This window comes from Pelodiscus sinensis, chromosome 1, assembly GCF_049634645.1.
Source record: "Pelodiscus sinensis isolate JC-2024 chromosome 1, ASM4963464v1, whole genome shotgun sequence".
NCBI lineage: Eukaryota > Metazoa > Chordata > Testudines > Trionychidae > Pelodiscus > Pelodiscus sinensis.
Genome location: NC_134711.1, coordinates 78193962 through 78209183, shown reverse-complemented (window position 1 = coordinate 78209183; position 15222 = coordinate 78193962).

Genomic DNA, 15222 nt, shown 5'->3' with positions numbered 1-15222 from the left:
AGAGGTAATGAAATAACCAATAGAGGTAGAGTCACTAGCTGCTTCTCATTCTCCTGTACAGTTAGGCAGAGGAGGAGTCCCTGCAAAACAAATTGTTTGTATGCATCACAAGCTCCTCTGAATCTTCCATGGAGATTTCTAGGAAACTTTCCTGAGGTAATCTGAAGCCTTCTATTGAAGATTTCTTGGGAGGGCTGCCTTTTTTCTCCCACCATGGTAGGATACTTTTCCTCACCAATCAGCAGTTACTTAAGCAGGTACCATTGCAGCAAACAAGCTAGTAGCATATGGATCCAGGCTACAGCCAGCTGCATGCTGGAGGTGTTCTCGCTCAGATTCAGTTACCTCATGAAGTAAAAGCAACGAGGAGTCCTGTGGCACCTTATAGACTAACTGCAGTGTAGGAGCATAAGCTTTCATGGGCAAAGACCCACTTCGTCAGATGCATGTACATTTGTACATGCATCTGACGAAGTGGGTCTTTGCCCACGAAAGCTTATGCTCCAACACTGCAGTTAGTCTATAAGGTGCCACAGGACTCCTCGCCGCTTTTGCAGATTCAGACTAACACGGCTACCCCTCTGATACTTGACCTCATGAAGTAAATATCAGATAGATTTAGAGGTAAGCGACTGCCTGGAATGTGAGCATGGGGGGCGGGAGGGAAGGATGCCAGGCCCTAGGTGATTTTTGTTTTTGTTATTGTTAGCGAAAACCACTCCTTTAATGATAAAGAATGTAGCTCACATGGAAAGGAGGATACTGACCAAAACCATCTGGTTTATGAAAATAAAGAAATGATGAAGAAGAATCAACCTTGTATGGCGACTGAGAAAGGAGTGAGAAAAATTGCACACCACAACCTGATATATCAGAGCATGCAGTATGATGGGCAATCCTAAACTCTGCCAATATTGATCATACAATTATGAATGGGCTGGGCAAAATCAAGGATATGATGTTTCCAGTATATGGGCTGAAGTGGCACTTCTTAAAGTGGTGAGAAACTCGATTGATGTTGGCTAATTTATTCAAAATCACCTGATAAAGTGTTCTGATTTTATAGTGGAATATTTGAGAAGGCCAAATCACTGGCTACACTTTCTGATTGCAATTAGTGGAATAACACAGCTGATGCTCTGAAGCAACTTCAAAAGTCACCTGGTTATTTTATGGCCTATTCCAAATGGATGGAGGTCAAGGCCACGCTCAACCTGGATACATGCATAGATGCAGAAAACCAGTGCGTTGTTAAGGTAGAAATCCAACACAGGAGGAACATGCTTGAGCATCTAATCTCAATTACCTTCTATTACCAAAGAATAATTTGGCTTTGTGAGACATGTCAGATAAGGCGTTCACTGGGCACAATGATAATTTCCTCAGTGTAGTCGAGCTCCTTGGGAATATGACCATGTCATGTCTAAGCACTAACTTTGTGTAGTACATAAAGAAGCTATGGATCATGTCTTCTGAAAAATAATTCAAAACTAATTTACTGGGCTTATGGTAAGGAAGGTACTTGATAACATATTGATGAAGCTCAGCAAAGCAAAGCACTACACCATAATAGTGGGCTGTGCTCCTGACATAAGTCACAGTGAAAAGAAGTTGTTTACAGTAAGATTGGTTGACGACAAGGAGGGCTTTATCCAGCACTATCCTTACAATGAACGGGACCCTACACCAGTTATCTGAGGAGGGAGATCCTGAGGAAAGAGGGGTCACCACTGAACAGAACTGCTTATAAATGTTTTGAATGAGAACTAAATGAAGCATCAGGACCTCCATGGTCAAAGTTATGCCAACAATGCAAACACGAAGGGAAGAAACAGTGATGTCCAGGTGAGGATCCTTGTTCTCTTCATGTCTTGTGACTGCCATTCCCCTCAGCCTGACTGTATGATAGAGCAACATCTTCTTGAGATTCAGTATCTCTCTTTGGGGGACTGCAAAGAATGTTTGACCTGTTTTCAGCTTCAACTATCAGTTGAAAGATCCTCACTGACTGTGTTACAAATCTGACCATGAAGCTGCTAAATGATACTCGCTGGGAGAGACGCATTCATGAGCTTTGCATCACATAGGCTAAGGAAGGCTCAGTCTCCCCAAACAGCCAAGTGTGACAGCATCTACTGCCATGACTGCTCCCTGCATGTGGCTCCACTTCTCTGGCTCCAGCTCTACTTCTGTGCTCCTCTGATGGGGCTGGGACCATGAACCAACTGCCTTCCTGATGCTTCCAGGCATGTAGCATTTCCAAGGTGCTATAGGGCCATTAACGCATTCTTTGTATGGCCATGATCTTTGATGGCCCATCTGATTTTGATAGGTCTTCTAGGTGCACAGTGGGCATAATTCTCATACTCAAGTTCACAATTGCAGAGTGAACATTTTGAAAGTTATGAAGCAAAACGTAGACATTTTCTTATAGAAAGGAATGCAAGCGAGAGTAATGTATGCAGCAATAGATAAACATTTCATAGCTTCTAAACACTAAATACATTCATCTAAGACTAATAACCTATTTTGAGCAAAACTAACATTCAGGTGGACAGGTCTAGTCTCCAGCTACGAATTTGTTTATTCTTAGCTTTTGCCTGCAGCCTGGGAAAGAACTGGCACGTGGCCTGCCAGAGTCACAACACATTCAGCAGGTGTAGAATGATTGTTGAATGGGCTCTGGCAGATTAAAATCATATTGGAAGTGTCTACAAACCCATTTGGATTCCAATGTCATCAATATCATCTGCATTACTATGAAAAACTTAAAACACAACAAATAGTCTGGCAGCACTTTAAAGACTAACAAAGCATGTAGATTAGTAATAGAGAAGTAGCCATGTTAGTCTGATATTTCTAAAACAAAAGGAAAAACTATGTAGCACTTTAAAAACTAACAAGATGATTTAATAGGTTATGAGTTCATCACCTATTAAACCATCTTGTTAGTCTTTAAAATAAAACATGTAGATGGCATCATGAGCTTTCATAGGCACAGCCCACTTCTTCAGATGTGAAGAAGTGGGCTGTGCCTATGAAAGCTCATGATACCATCTACGTGTTTTGTTAGTCTATAAAGTGCTACCAGACTATTTGTTGTGTTTTAAGTTTTGCCTGTTACAGACTAACTCGGCTGTAATTTTTGCATTACTATGGCTTGCTGCACTCTGCACATCCTATGTGAAGCCAGAGGCGAACCATTTCCTCTGGAAAGGACCAATGACAGTGAGGGGATGCTGGATTGGTGCCGCCAGCCAGAAAATGCTGCTACTACTACAGGAGTTGGTTGCACCCAGCAGCAGAAGTCTGGGACGTTTTATGTTCTCACATTAAGGACAAGTATGGCCCAATGGAAGAGGGAGAATAGTACCTCTATTAATATGCTTGAGGGGGAAAATGGCTGATTTTTGTGGAATGGTGGGCAGTGTTTGGGAGGGTTTGGGATTTGATCGCCATGCTGCAGTGCAAGTCTGAATGATGTGATGAATAGTGACTGGTTGGCAGAATTGAGCAGAAAGGTGTACATCTGGAATGTATTGACATGAGAATTGCTTTGCCTAGCTAAATAGAGGAATATCATTTGCTTACTAATGCTTATTTGCTCCTGAATGTGTTTTTTAGCTTTATTATCTCACATCGTGATTGCATGAGATGATGTAGTGAGAGCAATAACATTTCTCGAAAACATAACATGCTTTATTTGTAAACATGTCTTAAAATAGTAATACACTTCCAGTATTGGGCATACCAGCTGCCATAACAAAGCCATACGCACACACATACACACTGCAGAAATCTGAAGCTTTAACTCACAGCCGGCATAGTTCTGGGAATAAAAGGACACCTCCCTCCCCCCCCTCCACACACACACACGCACACCCCTACTTTGGAGAAATAAATTTGTGACCTGAAGACTGCATGAATTACCTTTAACTCTTTCCCCAAATATACACACTAGGTTGACTGTTAATAGGCAGCTCCATTGATCTCATGACTACCTACTGGCACATTTCTTATTACTGAAGGGAAAACAAGAATGATCCTAGCAAAAATCTGTGATATAACAGTTACAATAAACTTTACAGCTGTTTATGAATGTCAATTTTGAATGTCACATGGAGGAGGGCAGAGGGAGGGAGAAGGCCAAGGTACTGTGATACAACCTGCCATTCGTAGCCACTCACTGGTAGCTGAGGCATATCATTTTTCCATTGTTTCTTACAGCAGAACTCCTTCCCATTACTGTATCAATAACGCTAGATTTGAGTTACTCACTCACCAGACTCAGGAAAATGTGCAACAGGCATAATAGGCCAGGGGAGGCTCAGCTCCCCAGCTGGACCCCTAGTTGCAAGATTTGGGAGTGACGATTATGCTTTATTATGCCCTATGCAGGTTCTGGGGTGGCTGCTGAGGCAGCAGTATGTACTATTGAGCTTCCTGGGCTCATCAGTTATCTCCTTGGTATCTCCCAGAGAGATTGCTGAAGAACAGAGGAAGCTGAGTAACAATACCACCTCCTCATCCAACCTGGAACCTGCCTGGGGCATAGCAAAAGAATCTTTGAAGAGATGCTTTTCCCCGGGGCAGCTTGGGTCTGGAGAGACATCGTAGGGGTGAGGACAGAGGGTCCTGAGCTCTTGCTATGGAAGTGGAATGGGCAGAAGGGACAGAGCTAGGGACTAATTTCCCCAAAGGGGGGCTCCACCCACCACCCACATTCTAGAACAGCTTTTGTTTCCACTGTTTTTGCTGCAGGCTCAATTGGGGGTTGTTTCTTGGCAGGGATCAGACTGGTGTTCCAATAGGGGGCTGAGAATTTGCTGTTGATCCTTATCCCAATCAAAGTCTCCATTAAAAACAGTGAGTTGCCCAAGGTTTAGTTCTTGTTCCTAGGTAGTTGCTCTTCAGCTTCTTGATATGCTACCTGCACTGGTCCCCTGTAGAACTGCCAGCATTTTAGCTATGTTCTGGTATTCACAGGTCATTCTTGGTGCTTTTGCTGCTGCCTGCAGTTTTACAGAAGATCTCACAGAAGAGATTCACCAGTTATTGGCTGTGCTCCTGTGACCATGAGGCTATTTGCTTCACAAAAGTCTTGATGAGTTTGCACTCCATTGCAAACCTGAGAGGCTCTGATAGTGTCCTTGAAGACTGGTAATCAGAAAAGAATGAGTTCGGGCTGAGCTGAGCTGCTGCCATTTGCCCAGGACACCGGTTTCCTATTTTCAGTAGAGTGACTTGAAGATTGTTGGGATGGAAAAGACTGAGGAAGTTATCCCATGGAATTGTGGGATACTTCTGGAAGACTACTGGGACACAAATCAAGCAGAACCATGTCTACACTGGAAAACAATGGAGCTTGAATGCTGGATCCCAAATTGACTCATGTTCGGAGCCGCCAACCCTTCATGATCCTGGGACCCTGGGTCTGAGCTTTGGTTTAGTGCAATAATAGATACCAGGGGGGTAGATTTGTCCCAAACTCAAACACAAGTATCAATTGCCATGTAGACATACCGGAAGGAAAGGAATCTATACTCATGGGTCCTCTGCTTCCTATCAGTCGTAACAATACAATGATGACAAACTCATTCATCTAAACTTCTCCGACATAGATTCTCTCAGCTAGCAAAGATGTTAAAACCACTTCTGAGGTGCTTTCCATCAGAATTGCTCACACACATTTAACAACAACTAATTGTTTGGTTTTAAAACTAAAAGACGAAATCAGCTGTGTTACCTGGGCAAGAGTTACATAATGACCATAAAGCTTAGCTGTGTTCTCTCTCTCTCTCTCTCTCTCTGTGACAGATCTTCAGATGCACCAAAAACATAATCAGTGCTTTTGGAGGGAAAGGGTGGGATTAGCTACACACCTCAGCTCTGCTTTAACCTCCCCCAGCAGATAACAGCTTGCAAGACATTAATCCACCACCCACCTCCTCTCTACCCCAGAATACTGTCTACACCAAGGAGATGCTTAGCTCTTTGCATTTCTGGCACCTTTAAACCCTGCTGAGGATCTGGTTTCTATGTAGATAAAATTGAACAAACTAACAAGCAATGTACATAGCAGAAATGAATAATCACACTTTTATTATTGTTTTCTCACCCTCCTCACACCTTTCCCCATACTGTTGACAATGATCTTAGGTTTAGAAGTTACAGCCCTTATTGACCAGTATCTGCTGGTGGAATCTATTTATGGGTAACTAAGACTGGTCCTTCTTACTTTTTTCAAGGTAGAGTGTTACATATTACAACAGTATTTAAATTTTACATCCCAGTTCCAATAAAAGATGCTTTAAATATCAGTTCATGTGACTGGCTGTTATTTCTCAGTCAGTACTATTTACCTTTAAAATGAGAGGTACAATGAAAATAAATTCCATGGCATTCAGTTTATAATGAAAAGCACCTGAGGTATAATTTCAGGAAATAAAAGTGTCAAGTTATTTTTGGTGGGGGAACCCTCTTGAAGATAGAAACAGGTGCTAAAGCAAGAAGTTACAGGAAATAGGACTGCTGTAAAGATGTATTTAATTTCACCATCTTTGCTTTTAAATCTTAACATTGTATTATAGGAGAGTTATTGCAAAGCTCTAGAAATTTGGTTTCACTCTGTCACTAACTGGCACAAAATGTTGCTATGTTTTAAAAAAAAATAACTTATATAATAGTTTTATTATTACATTTATCATTTTATAACATTGTCCTAACCTAATACGGGGTTTTGTGTATTATGTTTCTTTTCATTTAAATGCTAGTATACAATTAGCATAAGTGTATTATAAAGAAAGTAGGGTGCAGTTTGAAAGATGCAAGACATGAACTGAGAAGAGGCTTGAAAAGATTGTTCTGCTGCCAATCAGAATTACCATTCCAGTTGCCTCTTAAGGGCATAAATCATGTAGCATTTTGAATCTAATAACTGACAGATTCAGTAACTGAAGGTCTCTAGAACTTTAGGGTTCAAAATCTTGAAGAACTGGCCCACTGGCAGATACTATCTCTGTCCATGTTCTGAAAAGTTAAAGAATCTGGGAAATGAAACAGCATTAGTCTTGGGTTGTGTTTTGATTTGACTGATAATTAGAACTGCATGTCCAGAACATGAATCAGGCAGGTTAGTCCAATTTATGGTCAATAACTGCACATTAGATTTGCTTAGTTTAAAAATAAAAAAAAAGTCTTATCTAAGTGCTCTATCACCAAACTAAACCTGGGTTTTCTCATATATGCCATGATCACCTATAACACAGGTTCTGCAATTTACCTTTGCTAATTCTGTTGATCATGCATGAGATAAAATATGTACTGGCTCTCTTTCTCATAGCAGTGTTGGCTCTGCATTGTTAACAGGAGTAGAATGTAATACAGTTATTTGTTTTTACATAGAGTAAAATCAAACTCAGAATATACACAGAACAGATACCTTTAAGTAGCTGCAATTTTTACATTTGTAGATGATCACATTTATTTAATGTTAGTAGATGTATAAATGAAAATAAGTTTTCGTTGCTCTCGAGATTCCACATCAAAGTTTTCTAAGTACAAAATTGGGTTATTTATAAAAAGTGAGAATTTCTATGAACTAATGAATGTTGCCAAGCACTGACCTTTTTTGTTGCAGATGCTCACATCAGGGCAGCTGCTCTTTCATACATTTCTTCTACAATAACATGTTTATTGACAAGAGAATGAAAATTAGAAATATTCCATAAATGTAGATGTGGTCATTTATTGTGATTAGAAAAATGCAAGGCTGAGTCTGAGTTGAATATTTCTCCACCAGCCTCAGTGTTGATTTTATTAAAAAAAAATAACACAATTAATTAAGTGATCAGCATTTTTAGCCTTGAGATCCTAGGTAAATGCTCAGGGACTGACAGCCTATTAATATTTCTCTGGTGCTGGGTCTGACAGAATTCTTGTTATGTTATTTGGAGTAAACTGTGCATTCTTGCTCGAGTCAACAGAGATAAATAGAACATTATTACTGCCATGTTCCCACAATGCCCTCAAACCAGAGCTCAGTAATTCAGCAGGACACTGTTATTGGAAGGAATGTCCTACAAGTTTATTGACAATAGAAAATTAACCAGAGAATGAAACACTGAGCAGGCACATTATATCAACATGTATAATATCTCTCAGTCTAGAAATAAGATCCTATTAAGAATGAAAGGTGTCCGAGCACTGCCAACTGTTGGTAAATTTGCAGAGAATCTGTAAAAATAAGCTAGAATTGGACCTGTCTGTAAAATCTGTAAAAACATTTAGATATCAGTAAAAAACCCACTGAGCTTTGTAGTCCCTCTCCCATGGGCACAAGGCAGTTCCAAGGTGTCTACAATTCCCGGAGGAGGGGCAGAGAGGGGATTCCTTCTGACCTGCTGCTGACTGGCAGGGGTTGCTCTTTTCCTCCTCCAGCTATGAACTCTTCTTTGATGGCACTAGCATCAGCATAGCAGAAATTTTTGGAGGGCATGTGTGCAGCACACACCCCTGCTGGGCTCCCCGCTGCTGGTGGGGGCCTGGAGGAGGTATAGTGAGCCATGCATAGCAACCTCCCACAGGGTGCTTGATGGTAAGTCACAGCAGGGAAGTTACTTACATATAAGAAATAAACTGTCCACTCTGATGCTGGAAGGATTATTAACTTTCAAAAAGTGACCTAAAAAAATTACTAAAGCAATGACTGACTATGTGGCTGCTGCAATGGATGATCACAAACTGAAGAACTTGGAGGATGCTGATGTGGTTAGCAAATAGGTTAAACTCAGCAAAATAGCATTGTTGTTGTAATGTATAAATAAAAACACTGAATATTGTTCACTTTTGTCCCTTTGAGCCATCTTTACATTACATAAGAATGTATCTGTAAAAAGGCTTTGACTGTCCATAATTTTTTTTCTATACTGTTCATAAAATCCATTTTCAGCAGTTGGCAACCCTGCATCAGACACTTAGGCTGTGTCTAGACTACATGGCTCCATCGATGGAGCCATGTAGATTAGGGTTGTAGGCAAAGGCAAATGAAGCCGCGATTTAAATGATCGCAGCTTCATTTAAATTTACATGGCTGCCGCTCTGAGCCGACAAACAGCTGATCAGCTGTTTGTCCGCTCAGCGCACTAGTCTGGACGCTCCCGCGCCGACATCAAAGCCCTTTGTCAGCAGCCCCGTTATTCCTCGTGGGATGAGGTTTACCCGGGCTGCTGACAAAGGGCTTTGATGTCGCCAGGGGAACGTCCAGACTAGCGCGCTGAGCGGACAAACAGCTGATCAGCTGTTTGTGGGCTCAGCACGGCAGCCATGTAAATGTAAATGAAGCCGCGATCATTTAAATTGCGGCTTCATTTGCCTTTGCCAAAAAAACAAATCTACATGGCTCCGTCAATGGAGCCATGTAGTCTAGACATACCCTTACAGACAGATTTGTTAAACTTCCAGAGCTGTGAAGCCCATCTGTTTTTCTGATTTTTTGGGAAGACTGGGCTAAAGAGCTTCAGAGTACATAGAGGAAGCATAATAAGATATGATTTGTTGTGAATACTATGGGTATAAGAGTAAATAATTTGGTGGGAGAGGAATTTATTTCATGTGAGGATGTTAATATTAACACTTGGATTATGTAACATTTTCATGCAAGTTTCTAGTTTTGACATCAGTCTAACCAAATAAATATATAATAAGAGCTGATCTGTCCACAAATGAATAGCCTTTTATGGCTGTAAAGGTACCATGTGGCAAGAATACTTAGCACATTGAATGCAATGTGTAGGATTGCTGGGTGGGATTTGAAAAACAAAAATGAGACCTACCTCCAATTCCTTCTTTGAATCCCATCACTGATTGATTCCTCCTTGCCTTTGGCATCACATTCAAACTTTTCATCACTACCGTTACTATCTACGTTAAACCACATACCTATATCTCATTTATTCTCCCTTTCAGTCCAACTCTTTATCCTCTTCCCAAGACATCACCCTACCTGCTGCTGCTGCTACTATTTATTAAGATAATCAGGCTTATTTTACTATTTTTCTTGCCCTTCTTTCTTCCCTCCCACTTTTTATTTGTTGTATCCACATGTTGTTCTCTTGATATGTATATAAGCACTTGCGAGTAGGGGTTTTTATTGTATAAGTTTACAATGCTTAGATCCCCTTAAGTGCTAAAATAATAATAAAAAATTATTAAGTGATCTTTCTTATCCTCCTAGGCTAATCTTAGAACCTGTGTCCACCCATCTCTTATGCCTGGAACTTCTTCCCTAGCCCTGTGTTCCAAATGTTTATCCTAAAATAGGCTGAACCTCTCTGGTCCAGGACTCTTTGGTCTGGCAACATCCGTGGTCCTGCAGGATCACGGACATTGCTAGACCAGAGAGCCCCTGGACAATAGAGCACCAGAACAGGGCAATGGAGTCCTGGCACCCTGGGGGAGCCTCGGGGCTGCAGAGTACCAGAGGTCCTGGGGCTGGCTGCGGAGCTGCAGCGGCCCCAGAGCAGCAGAACCCCAGTGGCTCCAGGACAGCAGAGCCCCGGCATCCCTGGAGAAGCTGAGCTCCGGCAGTCCCGGGTCTACAGGCTCTGGCAGGCTTGGGGCAGTGGAGTCCCAGCTGCTCCAGAATTGACTGAGGAGCTGGGAGCCCAGTGGCCCTAGGGCAGGGGAGCCTGGCAGAGGGACCAACCTCCCCTGGTATGGCAAACTCCCTCCTTCAGGACCAGTCAGGTTCCCAGGGTGCCGGACCAGGGAGGTGCAACTTGTTCTCTCTTCTCATTGAAATCTTTCCTTACAATATACATTTTCCATGAAGACACAAACTGGTCATCCAACAGAGAAAGTAACTCGCAGCATTATATTAAAAATATTAGCTGTACTTTTTTAACATTATGGTTTTCACCTAGGCTACGTCTACATTGGCATCCCTTTCCGGAAAAGGGATGCTAATGAGACGAGTCGGAATTGCAAATCCGCGGGGGATTTAAATATCCCCCGCGGCATTTGCATTTACATGGTTGCCGCTTTTTTCCGGCTTTCTGGCCAACACCAGGGAAACTCGTCTGCCCCCCTCCCGGTCCCGGACCCCTTAAAGGGGCACGGGCTGGCTACGGTGCCCGTGCCAGGTGCAAGCCTGCCAGCACCCAGCCAGCAGACCCTGCACCTGGCACGGATTGAGCCACACACCCAATGCCCCCCAGCCCTCCTCCTCTTCCCAGGACCAGGCTGGTGGCTCCCGGGAGCTTGCCTGGGACTGCAAGAGGAGGGCACCCACCTGGGCTAGTGCAGACATCGTGGACCTCGTCCACGATCTCCGCACTAGGCACAGGAAAGTGGCCGTCTAGGGCAGGAGAGCTGCCAGCCTGGCCACCCAGGAGCAGGTGTACAAGAGAATCAAGGTGGTCCACTGAGACCCCCGACCCTGAGCCCTGAGCTTACAATGGCCGTCCTGGGTCAGACCAAAGGTCCATCTAGCCCAGTAGCCTGTCTGCCGACAGCGGCCAACACTAGGGACCCTGGAGGGGATGGACCGAAGACAGTGACCAAGCCATTTGTCTCGTGCCATCCCTCTCCAGCCTTCCACAAACCTTGGGCAGGGACACCACTCCTACCCCCTGGCTAATACCACTCCATGGACCCAACCTCCATGACTTGATCTCACATCCCTTTCAACTCTGTTCTAGTTCTAGCCTTCACAGCCTCCTGCAGCAAGGAGTTCCACAAGTTGACTCTTTGCTTTGTGAAGAACAACTTTCTGTTACTACTTTGAAGCCTGCTACCCATTCCTTTCCCTTGGTGTCCTCTAGTCCTTCTTTATGGGAACTAATGAAGAACTTTTCTGTATGCACTGTCTCCACCCAACTCCTGCTTTTAGAGACCTCTATCCTGTTCCCCCTCCGTCTCCTCTTTTCTAAGCTGAAAAGTCCCAGTCTCTTTAGCCTCTCTTCATATGGGACCTGTTCCCAACCCCTGATCATTTTAGTTGCGCTCCCCTCTCCTAGCCTCTCTCTTCCCCTCTCCCACCTCCTTTTCCCAGTCTCCCCCAGTTTTGTTCAATAAAGACAGATTCCATTTTGGAAGACACGTTATATTTATTTTGTACATCAAGAAGAGGGACTAGGGAAGGGTAAGTGGAAGGAGGTGAGGAAGGAATGGGGCACAAGCCCCCGATGGGGAGGACTGGGCTGGCTCTGTGGGCTTCTGGGGGGTGGAAGCTCTCCTGCAGCCCCCCGATTGATCCCTCTCCCCAGATGGCAGCCTGCGGCAAGTGCAGCCGGGCTGATGGCCGAGTGGTGTGATGTGCCCAGTGTGGGTAGTCTGGGCAATCCAAGCCAGGACTGCTTTGCAAGCGGGGCACCCCTGAGAACTCTCTGTCCGGGGTGGGGGTCGGGACCCTTTAAGCACAGCCCTCGGCTAGCCTGAGACAGCATCTCCACGCTCTAAGTCCTCATCTGATGCCCTGCCGGCACTGCTTCCGGCCATCCTTAAGCCCGGTTCAGGGTCCACTTAATGTGGACATGCTAGTTCGAATTAGCAAGACGCTAATTTGAACTAGTTTTTTAGTCTGGATCCGTTAGTTCGAATTAGCTTAGTTCGAATTAACTAATTCGATCTAAGTTAGTTCGAATTAACGTTGTAGTGTAGACATACCCTGACAGAGTTAGTTTCACTTGTCTTTTACATCTCTTAAGCTATGTCTACACTGCTGTTCTTTTTCAGAAAAAGGTACACAATTGCAAACCTCAATTTGCATACCTTTTCCTGATTCTTTTTTTGGAAGAGGCTTTTCTGACGTTTGGCCCGTGTACACGGGGCCAAAAGTGGAAAAAACCTTCTCTTTCAGAGAAGGTTTTCATTAAATGAGGAATACAGGGCTTCTGAAAGAATGCACCCGCTTTTTCAGAAACTGATCCGAAAAAGCAGACGCGTTCCCTGGACAAAGCAGAGTTTTTCCGGGATACCTGTGGTATCCCGGAAAAACTCTGTAGTGTAGACATAGCCTTAGTCCTGATTTTGCTCTGGCCTAGTATTTAATTTGGCTGTCAAACACACGCACTGGCTCAAATACATCTTCCTAGCCTTTCAATTGTTATTGACTGCCAAAAAGTACACCTCAGAAAAGGAAAAAGAGAGAGCCCTGCCATGTTAATGTGTCTTATTCATTAATCATTTGAGGGAAGGTTTCTCTCACTACTTTCTTAAACAGTGTGCAATGACTCACCGACTCATTCTCTGGCCTAAAATAACTGCAATTTCTTTTTTAAAAGGCTGACCTGTGAGCTTCGCGGCATGCTGCTGTACAGAATCTGTACAAGAAGTGGCAGCTCACAAAAGAAACAGAGTGCTAAAATAAAAAAGTAAAAGCTTTTTTGAAGTGATGTACTGGATGGCATATTTAAAAAAAATCCATCAGAGTAAAATCATTATATGGAAAACCAAATACTGTCACTTCACAATACAACATGTAACATGAATACAACATGTGTCCTTCAGTTAGTCTGAGTTCTCTCCTTGCTTGCATGAACCCTCACCAAACCCTTTTTGGAGTGGTCATGTGATTGCAATCCATTGCATTCCCGGAACTAGTGGTTTAAACTAGATTGAAACAGGAGGGAGAGTTCTTCATCCATCAGCCAAGGGAGAAGGGACCTAGCTGTGTTCTGACTTCAGTTTCTTTTCAGAGACTTTGCAGAATTTATCAGATGAAAAATTGCTTGTGTTGAAAAATGGCCTTTTTTGAAATTGAAAAAATGTTAAGAAGAATTTTAATGCTTTTAATTCTCACACTTTAAGTGAAATGCTAATCAAATGTTTATTGAAAATACCCAGCAAGATCATTGGTCCTTTTGCTTTCATTTATTTCTTTACCTCTCCCAATCTAACTTCTGATTTCTCGTTTGTTATTATTTGTTTGTTTGTTTTTTCAGTTTGGCAGGCAAACACACTGACCCCAATACCCCTTCCAAATTACACTGGTTGCTGGACTAGAGTATACTTCAGTAAAGAAAAAAGAAGCAACTTTATGTTAATTCATCTCATTTTTTTAACTCTTTAAGGAAAGTGTTGTCCAAGCCCTCCAACAATGGGAGGTGGGCAATTGAACCAGGGCCCAGTGATTCTATTGCAGTAAGAGTGGCACTTGGAGCCTGAGGTCCTTTAAATCACTTCCAAGTCCTGGGTGGCATGCTCTGGGTGGCTCTAGCGCTTGGGGGAATAGCATCTTGAGATCTGGGCAGTGCCAAGGGCTGGCTACTCCAGCCCTAACCCTTCTGCCTGGTGCCTCATCTCTTCCGGGAGCATGCAGCTGCTCCCCCCACTGCACCACCTTGATCAGGGGACTAGCATGGCTGTTGGCTTCCCTGAACATGACTCATTTGCATGTTCTTTTTTAAAAAACATGATTCCACTTTCAATTCTGAAACAACAGCAACATTTTGGAATTTTTCACATCTTTACAATTTTTTCCTCTGTAGTTGGAATCACAGAAATATAGAACAGGAAGGATCCTTGAGAAGTAATTTTTTCCAGCCCTCTGTGCTACAGCAAGACCTAAAATATGAAGACCATCCCTGGCAGGCATTTTTCCTCAACTGGTTTTCTAAAAACCTCCAATGCTGGGGATTCCAGAACTTGGAAGCCTATTCTGGTACTCACCCATGTAATAGTTAGAAAGTTTCTCAGTATTGAATCTAACTTTCCGTTAGTACAGGAAATCCAGCCAAAACACACCAAGTGTACCTGGGTAGGAGAAGCCACTCCTGAACCCTCCCTGGGTTGCTTCCTCCCAGTTTCACTGAGGTGTCGTCCCATGTAGCGGCTGGGTCTCCCGGTTCCCTGACACTGGCTTCTCCCTGGGGTTCTGCTAGGTCTGTGTAGCGGCATTCTCCAGGAACTTCAGTTCCCACTGTCTGGATCGCTGGCTGTTGCAGCTCCAGAGCTCTGGCTGGAGGCCTTTCCCCTTTGCTGGCCCACCGAGACTGAGCTGCTCTGCTGCCTTTTATACTGCTCCAGGATTTGGAGCATGCCCAGTCTGGGTGAAGGGGGGGGACTTCCTCCACCCACAGGGTCTTATCCCCACTTGCTTCAGTGCGAGGTATGCACACCCCGTCACACACATCTACATTACATTGTTGTCTCATATTTAATTTCTAAGGCACTATGGTCATAGATCTTTTTCAGCAGTACTTCTGCCTAGTCAGTTGTTCC